This window comes from Scophthalmus maximus, chromosome 8, assembly GCF_022379125.1.
Source record: "Scophthalmus maximus strain ysfricsl-2021 chromosome 8, ASM2237912v1, whole genome shotgun sequence".
Taxonomy (NCBI): domain Eukaryota; kingdom Metazoa; phylum Chordata; class Actinopteri; order Pleuronectiformes; family Scophthalmidae; genus Scophthalmus; species Scophthalmus maximus.
In genome coordinates, this window is record NC_061522.1 from 16448604 (window position 1) to 16474467 (window position 25864).

At 44.7% G+C, this 25864-nt stretch overlaps 1 long non-coding RNA gene across 2 annotated transcripts in view; it reads right to left on the reverse strand.

Annotated features, from left to right (window-relative positions):
• The window catches only part of LOC124850470, a 35363-nt gene extending 10011 nt beyond the window's left edge, over positions 1-25352 (reverse strand). Inside the window, exons 1-7 of one of the 2 annotated variants that reach the window (XR_007031321.1) lie at positions 25046-25352; positions 19000-19227; positions 18293-18824; positions 17701-17802; positions 17475-17599; positions 15983-16156; positions 5719-6037 (exon numbers count right to left, since the gene is read on the reverse strand). This is a non-coding gene — a long non-coding RNA (uncharacterized LOC124850470). Of the gene's footprint in view, positions 1-5718; positions 6038-15982; positions 16157-17474; positions 17600-17700; positions 17803-18292; positions 18825-18999; positions 19228-25045 lie in introns of those variants that run through there. The other variant, XR_007031320.1, reaches the window with a different exon arrangement.
• Positions 25353-25864: the final 512 nt, after the last annotated feature.

The following is a 25864-nucleotide window of genomic DNA, read 5'->3' on the forward strand; positions in this document are numbered from 1 at the left end:
ATCTATATTCACATTTCCTGGCGAGAGCTCATTTGTATCTTTGCATTGACTTTGTATGTGATAAATAAAATACTGCCTCAAAAAAAACAACTATGATTTGATTACAACTCATTTGAAGCACATCTATCAATCTGTCCGTCACACAGTGTTTTTGTGAATAGAAAAGGACGCGTCGCATTCAAACCGAGACACCACACTCGAATGAAGGCCTGTGATTAGGCTCCACATTGCATAATGCTCACTGACAGATTATCATTTCATTAAAATTCATTTGTAAAGTTGGAGCAAGCCCCTTGCATACACTGAATATTCATCAAGCAGATCATTGGCTCGTGACCATGATGGTTGCGTTGAAGCTGGTTGGATTCGGTTCACTGAAGATGGCCGTGGGTCTGTCCAGACAGTCAGCAGGGTTTTGACATTTCCTCCTTTCTTTAACAATCTCTCAGAGGAGCCGAGATAGGGGCCAGGCTGGTGACTCATACGTTGTCTGTCTCTATCTAACTTCCCCTATTCCCTGACAGAGGGAGGGGGTGATGTGGGAGGTCTGACTCTCAGTTTCTTGTGCTTTTCCTTCTTCTTATATTGACTTCAATTCCCCGGGCAACCGGAGTGTGGTTGTCTGAGAGAACACGAAGGTTCCTCTTTTTTTTTTGTTGCTATGAGGCATTCCTCCCCTGCTCCCCCTGTATCACACCCCTTCCTTCCTTCCTTCCTTGCTTCCTTAAGCACAGAGCTATCAGATAGAAAGAGGGACTAATTTTATCTGGATAACCCAGCTGCTTCGATCAGGAGCATCCAAAGCTTCCTGATAAGGCTGGTCTGTGGGCGGGGTGGGAGGTGGTGGGGTGAGGTGGGGCGGAAAGGGAAAGACACCTGTAGGGCAATAAAAGACAAAAGAGTTCCAACAATCAAGTGGCCGCATCCTACACCGGACAAGATTGTGAGTCCAGATCAGGTTGGATGAGAAACTACATATTTTTGAATTGAATTGTCTGAAAATGGTTGAGTTTTCTTCAAAGTAAAGTCAAACACAGAGGCTGCACAAAACATCGACTAGAAAACATAATTTCATCACTACTGCACGTCCTGCTACAAAGGTGGCTAATGTGAGTTAGCATTTATACACATACGAAAAATGATCTACTGCATAGAATTTAGATCTAATCATTTGTAAGATGTAAAGTATACTTTGACCAATTTTATCAATAGATTATATTATATATATTAATTTATTCATATTTATATGTATATAATACCTTTATTTATGTCGAATGACCTGTTTGTCTGCTTTCATTGATTGTTTAAAAAGCTCCCAATTAGGCCATTCACATGTGTATTTTTCTTAGAGTGGCATGAATCAATATTTTTATACTGTCAATTGATCAGATTGTGACAATAAAAAAAAGAGCAAAAGTTAGTGACTATAAACTCAGTGGAGCATTTGGCTGTTAAAAATCCAACTACAGCTAAAAGAGGAGGGTTATGGAAGATTTGGTTAGTTATTGAGTTATTGCTCAGGTGGCCAGAAACAGCTCCACGTGGTTGATAATGTTGCTCATATCTCCTGAATGCATAAATGCAATGTGTTCCACAATAAGGTGACAGTGCTGTGCTTATAGCAAGTTCCACTGTCCCAAACGCATGATACGGTCAGTAGATGCTGCTCTACATTTTTGTTAACAATTGACAAAAGGAAATGTTGACCTTTGTTGCATGAAACCCAGAGTCGTGCCAACACGGGCTGGTTCGACATGATGCACACTTCAGTCATGAGTGAGTCACAGATGAGGAGCAGGCCATGTGGGCGACGTGGACAACGTCCGGACCACATTTGAGCCGTTCGCTTGCGACCTCGATACTGAGCCAAGTATGAGAGTCGGGCTAAGGCAACGAAACAGTGGTGAGAGGTTTGTACTCATCTGCTGATCTCAATGAGACGATATGACCAGTGAGAACATGGGAGTGTCATTACAGTAAATGTCGGCGGGAGGAAAGATCTTTTGCTCCAGTACGTCTCCGAAAGTAAGTTTTAAACCAAGAGAACTTGACTTGTGTGCACAGAAGGATGCTGAGTCACACATATTGGCTGACGTGGGATTAGATTTTTTATCAAAAAATGATCATCTATGTATGAAAGTTATTTTGTACCACCAGGAAGAACATGTTTTTTGAAGATGGTGGTATAAAAAAAAGAACTGACTGGTACTATCTGTAAACCAAAGACACATTGATTTGTATAACTGGGTGAGAAATGGACAGTGGAGTATTGAGGTCAATGAGTAGCCAACGTGTGTGTGTGTGTGTGTGTGTGTGTGTGTGTGTGTGTGGGTGTGTTTGGGCTGTGTGACGGTGTGTTTGTGGGTGCTGAGGCAGATTGACATTAAGCTGCTGTGGTGCGTCATCATTGAGAAAACAACATTAATCCTCCAGCATCCCGCAGCGGCAGAAGAGAGCAGATATGTGGGTCAGAGATGCCGGAGCTGCCGTGCGCGCGCGTGTGTGTGTTCAATCAAAAGTTTTGAGACAGGAGTTTGTCTTTCTTCACATTTTTTCTTATCATTATTAGAGACTACATACAGTATGCACATTAATACTACAATATAAAAGTAATACATTGATTTCAAGTGTACTTTATTGACAGTTAGTGTTCAAGAAATGAATGTAATGGAGCAGAGCAGGGTCAAGCACTTCAACCACGCTTGACTCAGCTTAGTGGCACCAGCTGCTTCATTCATGCCGAACAACTGACTAGTGACCTGCGATCACATTTATGCAGGCTTGAAGCAGCAAGGTCATAATAACCTGACACTGCTCAAATTTACTCTGCGGGTACCTTCATGCCAAACTCTCCCTTCACTACTCCAACGTTTTGTGATTCACTTAGAAATGGTCAATGTCAAAATTGATCATAATGCTCTGTGTTGTAATGTGTCATTTGAACACTAAAAACCTAAAACGTGTAGAAGTAGTATGTTGGATACAGATTTTTCTCCAGTGACAGTTGAGAAACAGTTGAGCTCTCGAGCCATTAATCCACCACAATTGATTTGTTCCCAGTGATCAATAGGTCATTTTACTTCTCTTGCCACTGCAAGGTTACCTCCATGGATTGACCATCACACTGATGAATGGATGTGAATCGACAAATGACCTCAGACAGGGATGTGTGAGTGTGTGTTGGGTAATGATACCGAAAGGTCAGGAAAATACAGGGTATTGTATATGTTTATGTACTGTATGTATGTATGTCGAACTTTCGTAAATTTATTGGCCACAAACACAGAATATATGATCATATTCACTGACTTTTCAGGTCATGGAATAATGTTGCTTAAAAACTCGCACTGCCCTCTGTTGATGAGAAGATCACTTCAAACGTGTGACCTTTTCTCTCGAACCAACAGTTTGTGACAGATATCGAGACGGTGACCGTGGATGAGTCACAAGCGTCATTCCTGAGTCATTCAGAGACAAATGACGAGTCCGTCACAGGAAGTGGACAGACATGTCTGCAGGGAATACCCTCACACCGCCGTTTATGTTTCCGCAGAAGAACAGCGGGCAAACGGCGCCCTTCGACACCGAGACAGAGCAAAGTGACCGGCCTTACAAAGAGTTCAGACATGACAGGAAAAGTCCATCTGAACACACAAGGGCACAATCCAAACCTGCTCTGTTCGCCTGTTTACCGTCTTGGCCCCGTTTCTTGCAGAATTAAACAGCAACTGGAGCAACATTAAAAAAAAACATGGAACAAGTTCGGACATGTTCTCTTCCGAGGTTCTGATTTTCATTGACCGACAGAAAAAAGAAAAAGAAGATGATGAAGATGACGATAAGGCAAGTTGATGCAAAGAAGGAAGACTGGGAAGGAAATGTGTAAGAGCATCCAAAGACACACATCTCCTTTAATTATTAACGGGAACATCGCTTCCCTTTTTCCCCACTAATATCCAATGGCATTAATCTACCTCCTTCTCATCTATTTTCCTCCGTTGTCCGCGTCTTTGCCCCTTCTGACGCACATTACAGAGGCAACCCACGAGGGTGTAAATGAGAAATGCAGTTGGGCATCTTCGTCTGACTCATCCAGTATGCCGTCGGTTGGACCAGAGAATAGCATCGGCACAGTAGTGACTTGTCAGAATTGCTGGGAAATTGTTGCTCGGGACAATTCATTCTTGTCTGCTCTTCCAGCCACTCTGGCACTGTTTGTTTTCATGTTATTAAAAAAAAAAAGCAAAAAAAAAAGCATTTCGCTCAGTGAAAATAGGTAAAAGAAATGATCAGAAGGTAATTTCCTGTTTCCTGAAAGTCAAGCCTCTGACGCACACTAATGGCCATTTCATCTACCGCTGCCACTGATGGAGCATTTTGCAACGATGACTCCCTTTGTACGAGTGGAAGGAGATACAGCCAAAGCCAGGTTATCTCTGTCCTTTGTTTGTCTGAGCTTCGCCGCTATTAATGCAAAGACAGGAGTCTGGCTGCGAAAGGGCTCCGCGGTGTCTGTTCATTAAGGAAGAGATCAATTCCCCAGTAAAGAGCCCTCCTACCTGAATTCAATCAGTGGCGGGGCTAAAGTCTGTTATCACGAAGCATCTCTGGCCCAGATGAAAGGGAACGAGACAGGCAGACGTCCCACCGGCCGAGAGGAGCCGGGCAGGGCTGGATGCTCGCGAGGCACTTCCCCTTTTGAGTGGAATTCCTGGAGAGGATCTCGGGAGCAGGGAGCGAGGAAACGGTCGCTGGTATCTCACGGCGCTTTGCGAGCACATTGCCGGGGCTTCGGAAGAGCTCCAGAAGACAAATGTCACACAACAAAAAAAACAGACATCCATCCGGGATTCAGCGCCTTTGGATGACTATGAGATGGATGGATGACAATCTCCACAGACGTTGAAATAATAGATATGTGCATCTGTTTTATACTGTATATCTCTAAAGCAGCTCAGTCAAAAAATAAATCCAGTTAAGTTTTCTTCTGATTATTTTTGCTGGATGTGAAAAAGTAGGACAGCTCATCAATACCAACAGACAGTTTCTTTTGCACCGAGTGTTCAAAGATAATGTACGACCTGTCACTATTGAAACAGCTGTGAAGTTTCACACTCAAAGTCCAATGCCAATCTGATGAAACAAACTACATTTTTCCGAGCAGAATATTTTTTAATTAGTCCAAATGAGGACTTGGCACAGACATGTAGACATTATAATATAATACTGCTGTATGAAATAGAGTACAGACCCACACAATATTCATCCCAGCACAAAAAACCCATTGCTGTTGGGTCACATGGTTATTTTGGGAAGCAATGACAAGCAGGAACCTATTATGACTAAATGTCAACCACCATCCTGTCTGTTCAGCACAACGTCTGAACATCATACTACTTCCTGTTGTCACCGAATGTTACCACTGATTAAAAACCGCCAGCACAGAATCCTTTCATGTGAATGTATCTCGTAGGTGACAAGGTTGAAACACAGTCATACCCATTCACAAATACCCCCACATAAAACACACACACACACACACACACACACACACACACACACACACACACACACACACACACACACGTGAAGGAGGTCATTCGCAGAAAGAGCCTCCGCATACATGAGTCACAGTGCCATGGCTGAAGGACCTTGATGAACAAAATGAATGAGTTACAGGACTGACCACCGCCCATCGCGCCTACACTCTTGCTCAGTGACAGCTGAGCCTTAAACGCTTATTTCATTCCATTTGATGGCAGTTACCTTGCCTTTTGACACATCCTTCCAACTTGCACTCTAGTTCGTTCACTAAACACACCTGATAAATGTCTCACACACACTAACACACACCTACAGCCAACTGCACCAGCTGTGCGCTCCTCCTCATTGGTCCGCGCAAATTTCCACCTGACGTCATCACCTTTTCATTTAGCCAGCATCCATTTTGTCTGACTGTGGGGGTCGGGCATCACTCGATGAGTCACCGCCATGCCGGCGCCACCGCCGCCGCCCGCCTGCATCCTCTTATTAGCAGCTGCAATAGTCAATGTGTTAATGATGCCGACGACCTCAGTGTCTACAATCATCTGAAGACACAATTTGAGATTCCACTGAGACGGTCGATGTGTGATTTTGGCGTGAGCGGGAGGGGCAGTGTGAGAATGCGGTGACACTGTGACGGTGTGAAAATACACAAGATGAAGACGGCCAGAGTGGTTCCTGTTTTATGTGACGCCCTTTCGATACAGTCTGTGTAGCTGAACATCTGTAGCCAAGACCACTGTCATGATCGTGAACTAAAATTAAACTTGACATGAGAACAGAATTCAACTGTTTGCTCTACATGGACGTAATGACACAAACACCAAATTAAACTATGGACAATTTGCAGATGGCCTGGCAATGTGGGAAATTCTCGAGTGTTGGGCCCGTCTGTGGTTGTTTTGTTAGTGACACTATTCCTGTTCTGCTTTCCTTGGTCTTTTTAAAATAAGAGATGGTTTTGTCTTGCTGGATATTGTCAATTGTGAAAGACAGATCCATAACTGAATGTTCAAAATCAGTTCATCTAATTTGACTTTTTGAAACTAATTTAGTTAAAAATGTGAAGTTTCCTATATAGGCAAACATCAGCATTACAGGCGTCCCACTCCAAGGGCTGGGAGGACTGAGCCTCACCTCGAAAGTCTATGGAGTTTGCCTTTGATTAAGTTGACATTGTCGTAATAAAATAGACTTTTATGATTAATTTTTTAAATTACAATATATTGTCCCTTTTTCCAAAACATACCAAAAGTGACTTAAAAAGTAAATAGTCTGCGATAAATGAGATATTTAAAAATGTAAAGGAACAAAATCTCCATTAATTGATACTGACAATGACGTATGTTCACTTTATTATTAATTGGGTGCAATTGTTCCATAAAGTATGCTTTCATTATGCCATTCAGTTTAAGCCCATAGTTAGTGGTTGGCGTTGAACTACTTTGTATTGAGAGATGTCTTATAATTTGTCAACATCATATGTGGGATAAAAGAAGTTAAGAAATACCTCTCAATATAGTATAGTGCAATTCAACACCACCATGTCCTTAATTAACATATAAGTGAATTTACACAATTGACAATGTCACAAAAACTGTACATTATCCAAACAAACAATACTGACCACGTTAAGACATCGTCCAGCATCAGTCCCTTCTCTCACACACTAACTCATTGTAGATTTATAGCATCAACATGTACAGGACTAGTATTATTACTTAACATGTGTAAAACAAAACTGTGGATTCAGCACTAACGGCCCTGATAGGAAAGGTCATCCAAACATTGCCGTGGACAATGTTTGGCACGCCGAAGGGAACGGTTTCCTGTTGGCCAGCGTGCGGTCTTCCTGTCGCTATTCTGGGAAGTGACACGTCTGAGGAAATGGACCCAGTTTTGTCAGGAAGTTTGCGGCCGGATGGTGAACTTTGCAGATAAACAGCAGGTTGCACGGATAAATGAAATGTTTCAGTACCTTTTATTTATCCAGGGTAGGAATTGGACTTGGCATTGGGAAATAGTTTTATATTGCAGACACCCAGTGCAAGTTTTAGTCAGATCTGCTTCACTGTGGCAGCTGGAAGGTTTATTTTTGGCTTAATGGCAACATTTGGAAAAGCAGCAAGAATACTGCACAACCATCCTTCCCATTTAATTTTTCAATACACTTGTCTGGAGAGGCCAACCAGGACCATCCAGTGTCCTATACTTCCCAGCCTCTCCAACTTTTCAGCTTTACTGGCCTCACCGGGGCTAATGAACAACACATGACACAGAGGACCTAAAGATGTGGTCAGTGGCAGCTAAACAGCTATCAGCAGACATATCTCATCACCACAGGGTGTGTTTGAGTCACCGCGTCCAGCTCAGGGCCCCGTCAGCATTAAAGGTGGCAACCGTTGCAAAAAAGAAAAACCCTCAAAACAAAACCTGTTCCTGTCAATGAGTGCACACACAGTACAGTACATCACTGTGTGTGAGAGAGTCGGTGTGTGTGCTTAAGGAAAAGAAAAATGTGTGAATAGGAAATAAGTAAGAGCGCCTTTGCACGTTTGACTACTCGTCAGCTTGTGCCCCGACAAATGTGCAAGTCTTTGCTCCTTCGTATCACTGACACCCACATGTACAGTAGTTCTCCTGCGGTGAAACACGAAAAACGCATCACCAGGAAGGACTGTAGTTTCCTCAGGCAGATCCCGTTTCATTTGACATTCAAGTGTCACTTCCTATTGTGGGCCTGCTCAGTCAAAGTGTTTTCTGTTGAAATGATTTGAACACGGCGTGTGCGTGGATATAATCACTCGCACTTGGCAGAATATTTCTATGGTCGAACCGTCGGCAAGTGCACCGTGACATGTTCATTCCCATGGTGCATGCTCTGGCTCCAATCAGGGTGTATTTGAGTGCAATGGTGGTCACATACTAAACCAATACACCAGCTCACCGGTGCTTGACTGCATGAGCAGGATGACATCAACAAGCATTGATCTCCTCATCTCAGCTCTAAGCAAAATAAGGTTTGAAATTTTACCGAGAATAGTGTGTCTTGAATTTTTTATGTCCGTCATCTACCCGGATGACCACATCTTTATATTTCACATCACCCTCAGCGGCATAAGTCCACATTTTGGGTTCAGCCTCCTTCAACCAATATATGATCAAAGAAAAACACTCCCACAAAAATCTGTGAGTGCTTGCCGTGAATTCTAGAACTCTCCACCTGTTCCACAGTTGAGTTAGGTGGTGTAAAGTGCTCCTGGTAACAGTGTGATGTCTACACGGTGTGTGTTATCAACCAATCTGGAGCAAGTGTCCTCCTCAGTTCTCATAGTGCAGCTTGATTTGCATCTTCTATTTAACACTTGCTGTCAAACTGTCTGGATCCTGGGGGGGGAAGGAAACAGACGGGAGGTGTCCGCGCCTTACCCTTCAGGCCCCCCGACTCCCCCTGTTTACCGACCAACATCCTGCACAAACAGGCCTCCGATACAGACAACAGTGAGTAATCTCGCTCCGGTCTGTTCCTCCACTCCTCTGGCGTCTGCTTCCACCCGGCAGGACGCAGCCCCCCGAGCCAAGAGCTCAGCTCTTCAGCGTCACGGAGAGCCGCCAGGCGGGAGAGCGGCGCACTGATTGCGCACGCAGCCGAGCTGGCTGATACACCAGGCGTGATCTCGAAGGACGACGATGATAACGGGGCCTCGTGTCAGAGAGGATGATGATGATGACGAGGCTGATGTGCTGTACAGTAATAGTGCTGATCAGAATCAGGGTGGAGCTCCAGTTTTACAGGGAACAGGATTTGATGTATTTTCATCTTGACATAATAACTGTTTATGCCGGCTGTGTGATTTCAGTTGGAACACGAACAAATACAGAACAGGCGAGTGGCCAACAACGGGAGAGGATGCGGTCGCACCGTGGCGACCAACAGGTGTGACCAGAGTGTCACTTTCACTACTTCTCAAACCAGCAAATCAAGTTCACTGTGTCTCAGAGAGAGAGCAAAACCGAAAGACGTTAAGTCCAAGGAAACACAAGTTAGAAAGTGAAACACCCAGTGGAAACCACCTTCAAGTCCCTTTCCCTGCATCTGTTTTACATCCGCCAAGGAAGGTTGAATGGTTTCAACCCATGTCGGATTGTTGGTTTGTTGGTTGGGTGTGGTTAGTTTGTTAGTTTGTCAGTAGGACTACGAAAAAAACTACCAAACAGATTTCCACAAAACATAGTGGAAGGATGGGACATGGGCCAAAAAAGAAGATATTAAATTTTGGCGTGCGTCTGGAGCATAGACTGTACATAAATATGAACAAAGTCACAGGGTCGGGAAAGTGAAGCCAATGTGGAGGTGCCTAAAACCTGGATTCTCTGGAATGACCAGCAGGGAGCGACTCCACTGACTTCCATGATAAATCAGTTCCCACAGAAGTCTATGAGAAATGACCCAGTAACATAAGTCATCAATTACCTGAGGAGTTAATGGTCTCAATCACTAGTCTTCTTTAATAAAGCACAATGTTCATTTGGGTAATTATGGTCTCATTTAGAGTAAAATATTTGCTAAGGCACCGTATGCATTGGAGCGTGGATACAGCATGATTGACAGCTGGTACCGTCCAATGGGTGCAGGTCGCAGGTGTAGGTGGACGTGCAGTGGACGAGCTCTCGGGTCAGGTCCAACTCTCGCTCCTCCAAATATACGCTTATCTCAGGTTTCCAAAAAACAAGATGGCGATGACTGAAGTGCTTAACTCGAAGCTTCAAGACGGTGGTTCACAAACCAATGGGTGACCACGCTATGATGGGTTAGCCACTTGTTCTGGACAAAGGAATACAGGAAATTTTTTTTATCACATTCTTTGACATCGTCATGCATGGATCTTGATGAAAAGAAAATCTGGCAAACAGTATTTAGGGGACTGGTGTTTAGGGTTGGTGTGGATCCACATAAAAATCTGGCTCTAGTAGATTTAAATGTGGTTTCATGAGGGGACTGCTATGCGCTCTACTGTGGGACATTCTAGTTCCTATTTTATTGGGCTTGGTTTGCTGTTGCACAAGAAACTTTCCACCCCAAACTTCAAGTCTGGCAGACTTAAATAAAGTGAAGACAACGATTTAGGTTTTCATAAGCCTCGTCTTTCTCACCCTAAAGCAATATTTGACTGAGTAGCTTTTGGCTCCATCTTCATATCTGAGATACAAATAAGCATATTTCCCGAAATGACAGAGAAAGTGTGCTCTGCCAACATTCTTAGTTAAATAAAGATTGGTAATCAATGCGTTTAGTTTAGTTTACTTTCTTACCCCGCAGGCAGGAGCGATGACACCTTCGTTAACAAGACAGGGAGTGCTGCTCAGAGGCGAGGCTGAGAGATGTGACTCAGCCGTGACAGCGCTGTGCCATCAGCAGGACTCCAACAAGTTTCCTTCCAGCTCCGTGACTGTACCGACGACCTATTTAACATTATCGTTTATTCATCATTGTCTTTTGGTTTCATATTGTCATCGTTGTGGTATTTATAGTAACACAACACATACTTATTTTGATATTTCATACCATGTTTTCGTGCGAGGTGTGTAATGAAAGAAGTGATTCACATCTGAATAGTTTGCTGTTGACATTTCAGTCACAAGACACCCCTCAGATCAGTAAACATCCCTCTAGGTGATGATGTGATGTGACGGTGTGTGCGTTGAATCAGGTTTGCCGACTCGCAGAGGAACGATCGTCAAACAACAGTTGCTGGACATGCCCCTTGTTTGCACACAAACCAACTATCCAATGTTCATCCGGTCACACCCATCCACTTGTGTGTGCGCATTCTTTCCCATGCGAGTCACCTACATTTCGTGTTTTTTGGTAAACTTGTCACATGACACCCCGCTGAGTCTGCACAGGTCGCTCTGCAGACCCATTAGATGTTTTCAGGGGCCTGAACATTACTTTGTAGAGTTGGCTCTATGGCCCTCTTACCTGCAGGTGCTACAAACAGATACCGGTGCAACGTTCTTTCCAATCAATCAATCAGTCAGTCAGTCAGCAATCTTGTTCAAAGAATGCTTCAGCCTTCATCATTTACTTTTTCTCATAAGGCTTACTTTTGAGTTTTACTGTATTAAGATCAATTAACCATTAACTTTATGTCATCTTAATCTTCCAGAAAGATTCCAGAAAAATTCAATGGAACATAAAACTTTAAATGAATGCAACGAAGTGATTGGTTAGCAAAGAAAATTCACTAAGAAAACTCCCAGCTGTCATTTTCCGGAACTTTTACTGCCAGCCCCCCCCCGAGGAGAATTTCCGTAACTTGTCAAAGAGAGCCCATGTGAGAATACAACACATCTCCTGGAAAACTCACAGCAAGCGAGTGGGTGTGTTGATGACCGTAAACAAAAACACTGCTTTCCTCAGAGGAATTTCCGTCATGCATGCTCGACCCAGATGCCACAGAATGTCCCAGAAACGTTGTTGGGACAAAATTTCTGACTCTGAAAAATCTGCCGCTTCCATCATATGTGAACAGCAATTTTCCGGAAATATGTTGTCCACCTCTGGACCGTCCATTCATCAATTAAAGACAAAAATCCCCACAAACTAACCAAGAAGATAAAAGATAATAGTTTCAATTTGTGTTAGTTTTTATTCCAAAGCCTCTACACCAAACCTCCCCCTCCTCTCCAGGACGTAACACGCCCAACACCGTCAAAGTGAGGCCTCCATTATACTCTATTGTGGACGTGCACGTGGACAGCTGCACACGATGTCCGCTCGGAGTCTGGCGCTCACCGTCTGATGACGACGTTTATGCCACACACTCCCAAACCCTTTGCATGCGCGTGGATGCAGATGCTGTGATCTCTATAATAAGTCCTAATTGTGACTGCCTAAACAATAACTTCTGACCATAGCAACTAGTCACCGTGTGTCAGACACACACCCTCGGATTCCGATGCGTTTCAGCAGCGCCTCTGGCAACTACCTGCCCTGACAACCAGAGACACCAGCCCACTCCCTCAGGCCTTCCGATGACTCAAACTGCGATACAGTCCTCTGCAGCTGGGGAAAATGGGTTTTTTTTTGGTATCACAACCTCTCCTTGGAGCGGCTTGGTTAAGGCCACAGTCATCACCACCACTGCGTTGCAACCTCCCACCGGGGGGCCAGAGCAGTGGCAGATAAAGGGCGGGGTGTTATTTTGAGCTCCTGACTTGCGTACGGAGGTGCATCATCCTGTAAAGCTGCGTTTAGTTACCAGTACGAGTTGGACGGAGACAAAGGAGAGAGCACTAATGGCTGAATCATATACCACTAATCACACTCCCCGCTCTGCCCGCGGCTAAGACGACTTTGCATGCATGTGTTTAAGTGTCTGTGTAGGCGAGAGGGAGAGACACCGCGTGTGCATAAGCGTGAAAATAACGTATGTGTGAGGATGGGGTTGAGCGAGGAATGAGAGCAGGCGTGTGTGTGTGTGTGTGTGTGTGTGTGTCCGCCCTGCCTCTCTATCAATACATGACCTGCATGAGGCTTCAGCGGGTTCGTGGATGACGCACATGACAACAGGCCCCACTCTGATCACGAGGAGCCTCTGCGGCCTCTCCAGATGTGATAACTCACAAACCGTGAAACCAATGTGCTGTAGTCCTTTTTATTCGTATTTGTCGGGGATTAAAAAAACAGAAAAGCTATTTTCAGTGTCACCAGTTTCAGTGTAAACAGCTACCATCCTTAAAGTTTTTATGAAATTGAACTCAACATTTATAGTCTGCCATTGTGTTGTAGCAACAGCCAGTACACTCAGTCCAGCCCTATCTAAACTGTAGTTTTTATTGATGGTGATCCAGTCTGCTATTTCAATTTATTGACATCAGTGTTCACTCCCTAAACTCAATAAGGAAGTTAACACAACAAACATTTCCTACAGCTGCTGTTTCACAGCGATCACGGCCGCTGGGAAGCGTGCAAAGAAAACACCACTGATCATTCATCAAAACTGATCAGTGGAGCATTTCACAGATGTAGCAGAGAGAAATGGATGATGGTATGTGAGCTGCAGCAACACACTGCACACCTACTACTTCTCAAACCAGCAAATCAAGTTCACTGTGTCCTGCTGCTGTGTGGGAAAACTACTCGGGCCGAATGAAGTGTGAAAAATACGATTTCGGCAGACATTTTTCACTGATTCATGAAAGCAGGATGATTGGCTGCATTGTAAACCGATTTCTCTTTGCTCTCCTGTTGCACTTCTGACAAAGTGCTGGAGGAGAAGCGAACTGCACTCGCTGTTTCCACCAATTCAACCAGAACGTAAATCTTAAAGGTCCAGTGTGGATTCAGGGTGATCTTTCATGTTTTCATATGTTTAGTGAATAATTATCCAAAAGATGAATTGCTGTGTTTTTTGGGGGACATTAGAATGAGCCCTTCACGTCGACGTCGGGCGTGGGTGAGTCCACCATGTACCATTCTTACATTAGCTGAAAGTCACTGTACGGGTTCACCTGCATGCGTGGAACAGGAGGGGGGAGTCAGTTGGATGAGAAATGCAACCTCATCGCTAAATGGCACTAAATCCTTTATGGGTGATTCATTGCATAAGACTTGTGACACACGCACACACAAAAACAATAACACACTGGGTTGTACAGTTACATACCATAGTAAATGGCTGGTAAAGTCATTTCCCAGGAATGTGCCCAAAACAAACTGTGTCCACACATCGGGGGGACATATATAGACATGGCACATTTCAGATCCCAACCCATAGAAATACCGTCCATGGGATGAGAAAGTTGAACATTATGTTTGTGTTTAGTAGTTATTTAAATGCTATGCTGTATATACATGTTTGGGGATTAAAAATGTGCTTGTACTCTAATAATCACACTGACCTACCATGTTGTTTCTCTTCATTTGTTGAGCCTAATATTGTTTTGCACTTTAGCCAACTACTGTTTTTCAAGGGAGTTTTCACCTTTGTTTTGTTCTGCTCTATCCAATCAGCAGCGAGTGACTAATCTGCACATGTCCTATTCACAACCAACAACTTAGAAATTCTGTAATTATGTCGATCAAATGTTAAATGGTCATCACCATGCTTGTCAGTGTGTGTGCGGCTGGTTTCTAATTGTTGATTTCCAAGCTTGTATCCAGGTAACTAGGTAATTAGTGTGAGTAGGAAGATGACTTCCTCATTATCAAGCCTGAAAATGATTGGTCGTTTTTTACAAGCTGGGGAACAGATGTCAGTGAGCACAGCACTGGAGGTCAAAAACATTTTCACTACCCCAAATTGTAGGTTTACAGCTACTTTTGATCTTCTCTAAAGAAGCAAACAGCTGCAGCTAGCCTGCATTTCAAATAACAAATGTCAAAAGTCAAAAAAGTAATGTAGATAGCAAGTCCAGTGAGGCGTCAACATCATGGCTGTTTATTTTATTCTAGAGGCTTTTTGTCTGCGATTGGTTGTCTCCAGTCATGTCGCTGAATATCGACTTCAGGAGGCATGACAAAGCTAAAGGAAGACGTGGTGTGTGTGTGTGTGTGTGTGTGTGTGTGTGTGTGTGTGTGTGTGTGTGTGTGTGTGTGTGTGTGTGTCATGGGATGGTCATGGGCCGTTTAGCACACTGGACAGAGATCAATTTTCATACAGGTCGTGAAGTATTCTTCACACACCACACACAAACAAACTACACCAACAATTTTGTTCCTGCCCAGGACCAAAACAAAGGTACAAAATGAGTGCTGGCAACGTATAGATTTTTTGTTAACATGTTAATCATTTTAGAGTATAATGCTCAATATTCTAAGAGAATAAAACAGAACTTGTTAAAATTAAAAAGTTATGATTAATGTCATACCAGGTTATTGTGTTTAAAGGTCAATTTGGTGACGCGAACGTCCGTATATCAGGAGTTGGGCTTACGCTCGAGTCATGACGCACTGAAACACACACGCAGGGCCTGCAGGCACACGCAGAGAGAGAGAGGGAGAGAGAGAGCGCGAGAGGCTTCAGGACGTAAACGCACAGAAAGAAAAAGAGCGAGACAGAGGGACGAGGAAAAGGAGAAAATGATAGATAGATAGATAGATTGATAGATAGTCTTGGGCACAAGCAGAGCAAAGGATGTAATACACAAAGATGAAGCTTTAATATAAAGTCAAGTGGAGACTCATAATCTTTCATCACACACACATTGGCTTCGAGCAGCCCTTTGAAGTTGTGAGGACCGTCCTCGCAGCGATGGTTTCCGATTAAATGTGTCCACACAACCATAGTGAGACGTGTACAAACACACACATGTGAATCATTGGCTGCCTCTCTCCCCTGCTTCTTTTCATAACAGCAGAGAAAGGAGGCAGGCCGCTGGAGACTGAGATGGCAGGGTGACCCACCACTCCTAAACAGCTCGATGGACTGACCTGCCAAAATCACGACCTCTGCGCATCATCGACCGGGCCACAAACTCCTCTTCAGCGCTTCCTCTCTGCTCCCAAAATGGTTTTTCCATGGCCTGTGACAAAAACTGCCCCCGTAAAGTCAATCTTGATCCTGCTGAGATGGCCTGTGCCCAAGCGCATCTTCCGATTGGCTGCCTGGGGAGAAACAGATAGTCGCTGATGCCTAATTGGCTGATCTGATTCGACATCTCTTTCTTCTGTTAGCTTGATTACTTATTGCAGCCAAAAGGCATTTGCTGATTCCTTAACAAAGCTGCAAGTTGTGCTGCAAAAGTACAGTCAGTCTATACTGTATTTTTTTCAATCAGAAACATGAACAAAATATATGACAATATTCACACGTGAATCTGAGCAGCAGATACAGACAGTAGTGCAATAGGGGCGTATTGTCTGTGTTTCATTATTGTTGGCTAGCTTCACTTCTGGTCTGTTGTCTTTGGTTGAGGTTGTACTAGTGTAGACTTATGTGAAACATACATAAAGGGGAATGAATGTCTAAACACTTAATGAAAATGTTGGCCCTATTTGAGTAGTCTTGCTCTGAGGTGACGTGTGGACAGACAAAGGTACAGACAGATCAACAGAAGTGAATTGCACACATGCTCAATGGGAAGATGTCAACAGATTCAAATTCACCCTGGGTGGTGTGAAATGATGCAGAGATGAGTTCTATCGGCCTAATGCATCTGCGTCAAAGAGACGAGGGGGGACTAATAAGACACAGGCACGGTTGGCGGATCTATTCGTAGCTATTTTGCAGCTCACGTTTGTACAGTTGGTTCATTAGCTGTTTGGGGGAAAAATCACCAATGTATTAACCATTTTTTTTAAAACAAACTGTATTAAAATATACTGATTACAAAATCAACAGGACGCGAGATGGAAACTGAAGCCACAACAATTGCAACAATGATATGCGATACAAATGGATTTTAATTCACAAAATTGCGACGTGTTACATGTGAGACTTCATCAGGCTAAATGTCCTTCAATGTAAAATTAGTATTTACTGTGCTGATAAGGACAACAAATAGATTGTCGGACTCGTTCGTCTCAGATAGGTCGCGGTTGTAAATCTAGACAGATCAGTTTTAGAAGGTAATATACTCTATGGAAGTAAAGAAAAAGAGGGCTGATACAGAGAAGTCACTCTTCCACTGGTGGTGTTTTATATGAAGCACTGGCGACTCCCGACCTCTTGTCACAAAGGCTTCATTAAGACGCTGATGACAATGCAGTGTTCCCAGTGTGATTCACCCCTCCTCATTTCCTGTTGACTGCGGTCGGGGAGCCACAAAGTGCCACGCGGATCAAGGCGGACAGAGAGCAGACCGGAGGCAGATAGGGCGAGCGACAACGTGACTCCATCACGAACGCCGTGGCCTCGGAGAGTTCTCATTAGTGGCGGTGCATGATATGATAAGGTGTGAATGATGGCGGGTGTAAGGCTTACCAGATCTTACACTGCATGTCGCAGTCTCACGTCTAATTGGACTGGTGGCAGCTTTACTCATGTTGATGTTGTTGTTGTTGTTGTTGTTGTTGTTGTTGTGGAGGCACAGCAGGCCGCAGGAGGCTCTAAGACAAAGACAAAGGAATATCTTTGATGCTTCACGCAAATTAAAACACACACACACACACACACGCACATGCACAGAGATGACACACAGAATCCTCACCTACTGTTAAAAAAGAAGTGGTAGGGGTGTGGGGGGTAGGGGGGTGGGGGTGCTGTTGACCTAGCAATTATCATCGTGCGTGCTCCAGTATTACAGCCAATCCTGGAGGATTAAGGGCACAGAAGAGGCAGAGTTAGTTATTACCCTCGCACGAGCGTTATCCCCATCATACCAGTCGTCTGCAGATATGTTAATTGAAGGGTCGGAGCTGCAACGACGCCGAAAAAAAACGGTGCGGGCGCCTGCACCCAGGCCCGTGGGAGACACAGCAGAGGAGGAACGCTTTTCTGACGTGCGTCCAGCGGAGCTTCCTCCGGCCTCCGTGTGAAGCAAGCCGCAGGTGACAAAGGGAATGTGAAACACTGCTTAATAAGGAACTGTGCCGTTCACATGATTTGAATAGTATCACGGGTGTTGTTCGAGAAAAGGACACCGCTTTATCAACCTGAATCCATTATAGTTTTATTCTACTGAATGCTGAACAACACAGTGAAATGCAGAAGATGAATTGGGTACATTATGGACACCATTCAGGGCCTCTCTGTGAGTACTTGGCTCTGCTGTGGAGACAATGAAGACAAACAGATCCCACCTTCACTCCGTCACACAGCCTGGGGCTTGATATCACATGCTCGTCATGGGAGCCCAGATTAACGCCTGGAAGAGAGGCAGTCAGAGAGAGTGAGAGAGACGGGATGATGGAGACATGACTGGGCTGATGCTGTGTCCTGTCATACATACCAACAACACTGGTGACTCATCAGCCACCCCCCCCCCCCGCCCCCGCCCCCTCTTTTCTTTTTTTTCTTGAACTTGTTCACTATCTTATCTGCATAATGTGTCACTTTCCTTCAGCCCCTCGAACCGTTTACCCCCTCACACACACACAGAAACACACACACTCGGAGTCAGATGCCCGTGGATGATGTGCCGCTGACACTTTCCATGATGCGCTCCTGTCTCGGCGCTGACATGTTTGCTGTGATAATCAGACCTCGCTCCCTGTCCCCCGCGCACACAGAGCTGCATTCATAAATCTGCCTCCACAAAAGCAAAAACCAGGTGCACGGCCGGTGAATCAGTCGCACAAGAACCAGGTGGGAGGCAGCAGCACTCGCGCTGGCCTGGAAAAGAAGTTGTACATGTTTGGTAAAAACCAAAGAAATCTTCATCATGTTAATTCATCCATATGTTATCTTTCTTTGCAATGTCACTTACGATGGAAAACAAGGCACACACCAATTTGGAGTATATACTGTGCTTATGTATGTTTTTCTTTGTGAAGAAATATGAACTTACGTGGCATCATGCGCTGTTTACTCTGTGAATGGGCTTGTGGTTGCACAAATCACCTGCCAAGCCCCGAAACTCTGAGTCAACAACATGAGTGCGGATGATTATCATCTGAGACATCTCCAGGGCAGCTGCTGCGACTGGCTCAGTCCTCACTCACTCTGCCGTGCCCTTAAAAACTCCAGTACTTTCCTCTGCCTCAGCAAAACCCCCGCATGTGCAGCAGAAGTCGGCCTAGGTGCGGAGAGAGAAAGACAGGAAGTTACATCTCTGTCATCGTAGAAACATGTGAGGACAGAGACAGACTTATTATTTATGATATAAGGATCTGTTTCAATATCTGTGGGTCAGTTTCACAGGAAACAATCGATGGATCTTGGTGTAAAAAAAATGCCAAAAATGTGGGTGCGGCCTTTAATTTCCGTCGTGTCCCCCTCATCTAGAGAAAACAATTTTAAGCTGAACCTCTCAGCACTGGCTTCCTGACTAGTGTCCCGCTTGATAAAGCAGGAGATGCCAGGATTCCCACTAAATCCTCCTGATTGGTTAGACCCATAAATATTTGATAAAGCGTTTTCTGGCCTTCCCTGTCAAAATGTGCTATGCACACCCCCGCTCACTGCAGTGCTTCACTGTCACCGATTTGTTCACAGTGTGTGAGGAGTGACGGGGCACTGAGAGGGGAGGCATATTCAAGGGCAAGTGAAGCAAGGAGGATGGATCCCTGCGGCCCCTTTTCACAATAGCTGCGTATTCGTCACCTCTCCAGCAGCCATGAACTGTGACGAGTCAAAACGACACCGAGCCAGAGCGAGACAAACAGAGGAGAGGAGGTTATCATGCCAAAGACAGAGAGTGAGACGGAGGGAGAAGAGGAAGTGAGGTGGAGGTTAAAAGATAAATAAATAAGTAAAAGATAAAGAGAAGTGGACAAACGGTCAGTCCTTACAGCACTGTACTGACAGCTTAACAAAAAATACAGCACAGCTAACCTTGAATTCTCAGCAGCCTGTCTGTGTGGCAAGTGACATGGTGACCGAGTCAGCGTAATGCGGACGTGTGTCACCTACATGTGTCAGTGGCTGTTATCCATGTCTGTGACTGTGTGGGTGTGCGTGCGTGTGTGTGGGGTGAAGAACAGTGGAAAAGACACGCAACTCCATCAGCAAAGTGCCACTTCTCATTTTGCAACAATCACATTTAAAGAGAGTGTGCTCAGCAAAACAGAGAGGAAGGTGGAGTGTGTGTGTGTGTGTGTGTGTGTGTGTGTGTGTGTGTGTGTGTGTGTGTGTGTGTGTGTGTTCCTTCAGAATATTGTTATATATTTCGTTCATGTTTCTGATTGAACACACACACACACACACACACACACACACACACACACACACACACACACACACACACACACACACACACACACACACACACACACACACACACACACACACACACACACAGGGCGTGTAATTAAACATCAAAAAGCTTCAATTCAATTCTATTTGTATGGCGCCAAATCACAACATACATTATCTCAAGGCTCTTTACATAGTGAGGTCGCGACCTCACACTAATACAGAGAAACCCAACGGTTCCCACACTGAGCGACCACTTGGCGACCGTGGAGAGAGAAATTGTCAGTTGGCGAGAAAAAGTCTCAAATTAATTTAATGAATGAATGAATTAATTGATTTATGTAATGTCAAATATACACAAAAATCCGAAATACTTTAAACTTCTGGAAATGCTCAGCAAGTGCAACCCAAATGATACACCAAGCATCACCACCACTACCAACAACCTCATCCCTACTTCCTGTTATGAAGCTGGTCTTTAGAAAAAAAAATAGTTGTTTCCATAGCCTCCAGCATAACTTACATTATTAAAGTATCTTCACAGTGTTTTACGGGAGGTAGAAACATGTTGATAATGTTAAATTAGGCACTTTCAGCCTTCAGAGGTAAAAATTGTATCAAATTGGTGAGTGATCGAATTATCTCCAGCAGCCACAATCCCCGTTTAAATGAGGTTCAGATGAGTTTTCACTGACAACACTGAAGCAGCTGTCACTTCTAATTTTCCACGTGCGCTTGAAAAGGCCTGCCTAGCCGTTTTTGAATTACCTGGTGAATCACAGAGGAGATGGGCTGCAAAAATACCATGAACATTGTGTTTGAAATTTTCCTTGAGGAGTTTATGGTCTCAATGTTTACTTTCAAATCTTCTTCAATACAGCATGATGTTCATTTAGTAAATTACGGTCCCATTTAGAGTCAAACAGACGATAAAGTACGGTACGCATTGGGACGTACAGCTCGATTGACAGCTGGTACCGTCCAATGGGTGGAGGTCCCAGGTGTAGGTGGATGTGCGGCAGTAGAGCTCTCAGACAGACCCTGCTCCTACTTCTGGTTTTACAAAAAACAAAGATGGCGCTGGTCAAATGCTAAACTCAACTTCTAAACGGCAGTTCACAAAACCAATGGGTGACGTCACATGAGTGTGAATGTGCGTCAGTTCAGCCTGGGAGCCAAGATGGGTCTCAAAATTAATTTCTGGCAGTTAGGGCAGAGCAGTGGAGCACAGTGACTACACATTGATGCAATTTTTCACCCAAACTACTTGAAAGTAACTGGCAAACGAGCTGTACTGAGAGCCTCTGTTTATCTGGGTGACTCACGGGTCTCAACGAGCTAAATTTCCATCCAGGCTTTTCACATCGTGTTCACCGAGGGAATGAAAAGGCTGGACTACGTGAGGCGAGGGGGGGGGGGCTTCGTGCCTGAGCAAGACAAGCCCCACTGCAGAGACAGAGGGACAGAGAAAGAGACAGAGACAGACAGCTCCGGAGTCTGGTCCGAGCATGACGTTGACCCGCCTGCAGACCAGTCCCTCTCCTCGCAACTACAATTACTCTCACTGTCTGTCACACTGATGCACGCTGACACACACACGCACACGCGCACACACACACCTGCCTCCACATTTCAGAATTGACAACACACCTCAGGTCTTGACTAACATGCCGCCGGTCTCCCGAGAGACGTCATGCATAGTTTGTTTTGCTGTGAGCCCCTCCCCCCTCCTTTTCCTCATCCTCCTCCTCAATCAGCAGTGAAGGACATTTGTGAGGAATTGCCTCCCCCCCACCCTCCCTGTGATAAGGCTGCTGTGATGTCAGAGGCCCCCAGTCGCCGTGGGGACGATGACTCATGCGCATCACCAGAGGAAACCCGGCCGCCTACCCCCAGCGTATCCCCACAGAGTCAGCCCCTCTGTCCGGCTTCATTTCAGCTCCACATAACCACCCATGGACTCCCACTGTTGCAGTATCAGTGCAGCAATTCGCTGCAGGAGTTTGCCTCCCTGCAGTGTGTGTGTGTGGGGGGGGGGACGACGACAACAACTATGGAGATGAGGTCTGGAGTATGAGTCATGAAGGGAGTGAAAGTGGAGCAGAGCTCCTCCTGTGACATTCCTCACAAGCGGCAGGCGCAGCCAACTACCAACTCTCTCATGTCAGTCCAGGAAACCAAGAGCCCGGCAGAAACATTTTAATTAGGCAGTGTAACCTACTTTTCTCTATATGCAATTCAATTGTCAATGACACCTGACACGTGATCCCGAGGAACTTCACCTGTCAGTGGCTCTGCCACAGCCAATCCAGAGCAGAAAAAAGGCTATGTGAGTGTCTCTACAGTTTTTTGGGGGGGTTTGAAAGAAGTAGAGCAGACCTTGACGGAAGTACTTTCCAAAAAGCAACATTTTTGACTTCTAAATGCAGTGTTAGGTCAATCCAGTGTTTATATTCAGCTGTCACTTGTCAATGTCCATGGATAATGTCCCTCATGCTGCCTAACCCTCATCCCAGCTCAGTTTTAATGTCTCGTTTCCACCACGAAATACCACAAGAAGAGATTTTGGTGACATTTCTCTATTTAGCGACCATCCCCAGAAAAAAAAGAGTAGTGTAGCTACTATAAATTAATAAATATTTAAAAAAATGTCCTTCTTTTTTTGTAACTCACAGTTGTCAAGCTCTTAATTATCAGTGGGCTCAGTCTCCGTGTGAGGTGTCACTTCCTCTCAGAGGAAACAGGCATCACTGTGACAGTAGTGATCAGTCTCCTCGGGGTCGTCTCTTCTGAATTGACTGGGCTCGCTGGGATTTCTGTGTGGCGTTCGGAGCAGGAGGCTGAGAAGAACTTGACAAATTAACTCCGAGAAGAAACCACAATAAATTCCAGGCCTGATGTCCTGTGACAACGACCAAACACATTTCTGAAAAGTCCTTAACCCTTGACAGACGATTTCTGGATTGAATTGATCGATGTCTCAATTTGTATTTAACGAATTAAAGGTTTTCTGTTTCAGAAAATTCCTTCAACCATCCCCCTTGTGTCGGATTTTCAGTGAAACTCAAGTCATTTGTCGCCTCGCTGTGCGAGGCTCTTTGATGTGGGAGTCACGGGAGCCTTGGTGCTTTTGTGCAGCCTAGTGGTGCAATGAGAGACAACTCCTCACAAAAGTCAGTCCGGCAGGCTCCTCGTTGATTCTCCAGCGTTTCATTAATGTCTCTGAATGCAAGTTTCGACTTCAGCCAGAAGGCAACATTTTTTGTAAATATTAAAGAGAACTGAAATTGGAGAAATATATCTTAGTTTGAGAAGCATGGATTTGCAGAGCAGATAAACTCACTGTCACAAGTGAAGCTCCTCTAGACTGCAGACCACCATCTTAATTGAACAGCTCTTACAGAAAGAACATAATGAATATAAATGGATTTGATTCAAAGCTGGGTTTGACCCATACTGGCCCGGATTAACACCCTAGGGTTCCCTATATATATATATTTGCACCTGAATTGCAATTCTTCTTTTTTTGTACTTCTTTGGATCTCTTCCAGTAAATCAAATATAAATTTTAAAAAATCCTACCTGACTTATGAGCCTCAATTACACCTGACACCCCAGTGCCCCCACTACAATCCTCCTTCCTTTACAACCGTTTGCTCCATCTGTCAGTCTAAGAATAAATACATCTATACAGAACAGAATGAGTCATAAACAAACTATATTTATTGACGATCTGGCATCTCCACTACTGACAAATTTAAGCATAGCAACTGTAAATTATAGATCATATTTATTAATTATCAGCTCCATCAGCTCCATTCAAACTGGCCCCCCAAATATTTCCTAAAAAATACATTTCAAATGTAAAATACTATTTATTAGTGCATTTTTAAAATGATGTGTGGCTATTAGGAGTGACATCATCACATCCATATATTGTCTGGACTGGTTCCTCACAGGTTGCTGCTTGAAATTGCGAGTTGCAGCTTGTGCACGCGAATGTGAACATGTGTTTACTCCGTTATCTTTTCCGAGCCGCAATTCGTAAACTGCAACAACTGCGTCGTGACCTCGTGAGTTCCCTCGACGCACGCACACACACAGTTCTGACTCAGGATGAGCACTTTATTGTTTGACACTTTATTGTTTGACACTTTATTGTTTGACACGCGTGAATGTGCACGCGCACACGTTTGTCTCTATAGTTGTGAGGACCCCCATTGACATAATGCATTCTCTAGTCCCTTACCCAAACCCCTAACCATTAACCATCACAACTAAATGCCAAACCCTAACCCACACCTTAACCCAATTCTAACCCTAAAACCAAGTCTTAACGCTCAAACAGCCCCTTGAAGTTGTGAGCACCGGACAACATGTCCTCACAACGATGGTGTAGAGTCAAAATTGGTGCTCTCAACGAGACACACACACACACACACACACACACACACACACACACACACACACACACACAGTCCTTCCATTCCACACGCTGCCTGACACGGAAGTGATGATCAGCCAATCAGCGCACCTGCCACTGAGACGCTGTGCTCACGACGGTTATTTGTTGTCATCAGACTTGGAGAAAGAGAGAACGCACGTTTACCCGACTGCTGTTTTTCAAACTGTTCACTTCCTTGGAGATTTCTTTCCCCCCACAGTTACGATTCATCCTCTGGCAATATTGACTAACTTACTTTGACACGAGGGGCGGGGCCTTGCTTCATTTTGCGAGGGCCGGCACAGGTGTGGTGCCAAAAAGTGATCCTCCGCCAGAATCAGATTTTTATCTGGATCGAACTCCCATAACGGGCACATATGCACAACTTTGTGTCCGTAGTAATATCAAGTCAATCGTGTCTGTCATAAAACACAGGTGTAAGTTTTTTGTTGAAACATTGAGGGGGAAAAAAAGGTGTTTGGGATCAAACACAGTACAATCCGAGTGTGGAGATGTGCCGAGCAGATTTCTGATATGATGAGAAATATCTGATCAGGAACACAAGACACCCACGTGTGACCAAGGAGGCTGTGAGGAGGCAGTGATGCTGAGCATTTCCGGGCCTCTGGTGCCACCTAGTGGTTGGTTTTGTGTTGAATTACAGAGACAGGGCAGTTAAAGCAGTTGAGTTGTCCATCATCTACCGCTTTATCCATTTAAGGGTCATGGGGCTGGAGCCAATCCCAGCTGACATTGGGCGAGAGGCTGGGTTCACCCTGGACAGGTCGCCAGCCTATCACAGGGCCACATACAGAGACAAACAACCATTCACTCTCACATTCACACCTACAGTCAATTTAGAGTCTCCAATGAACCTAACTCCATTCTGCATGTCTCTGGACTGTGGGAGGAAGCCGGAGAACCCGGAGAGAACCCACGCAGACACGGGGAGAACATGCAAACTCCACACAGAAAGGCCCTGGTTGGTTTGAACCGGGACTCAAACCCAGAACCTTCTTGCTGTGAGGTGAAAGTGCTGACCACTACATCACCGTGCAGCCCCAGTTGAGTAGTT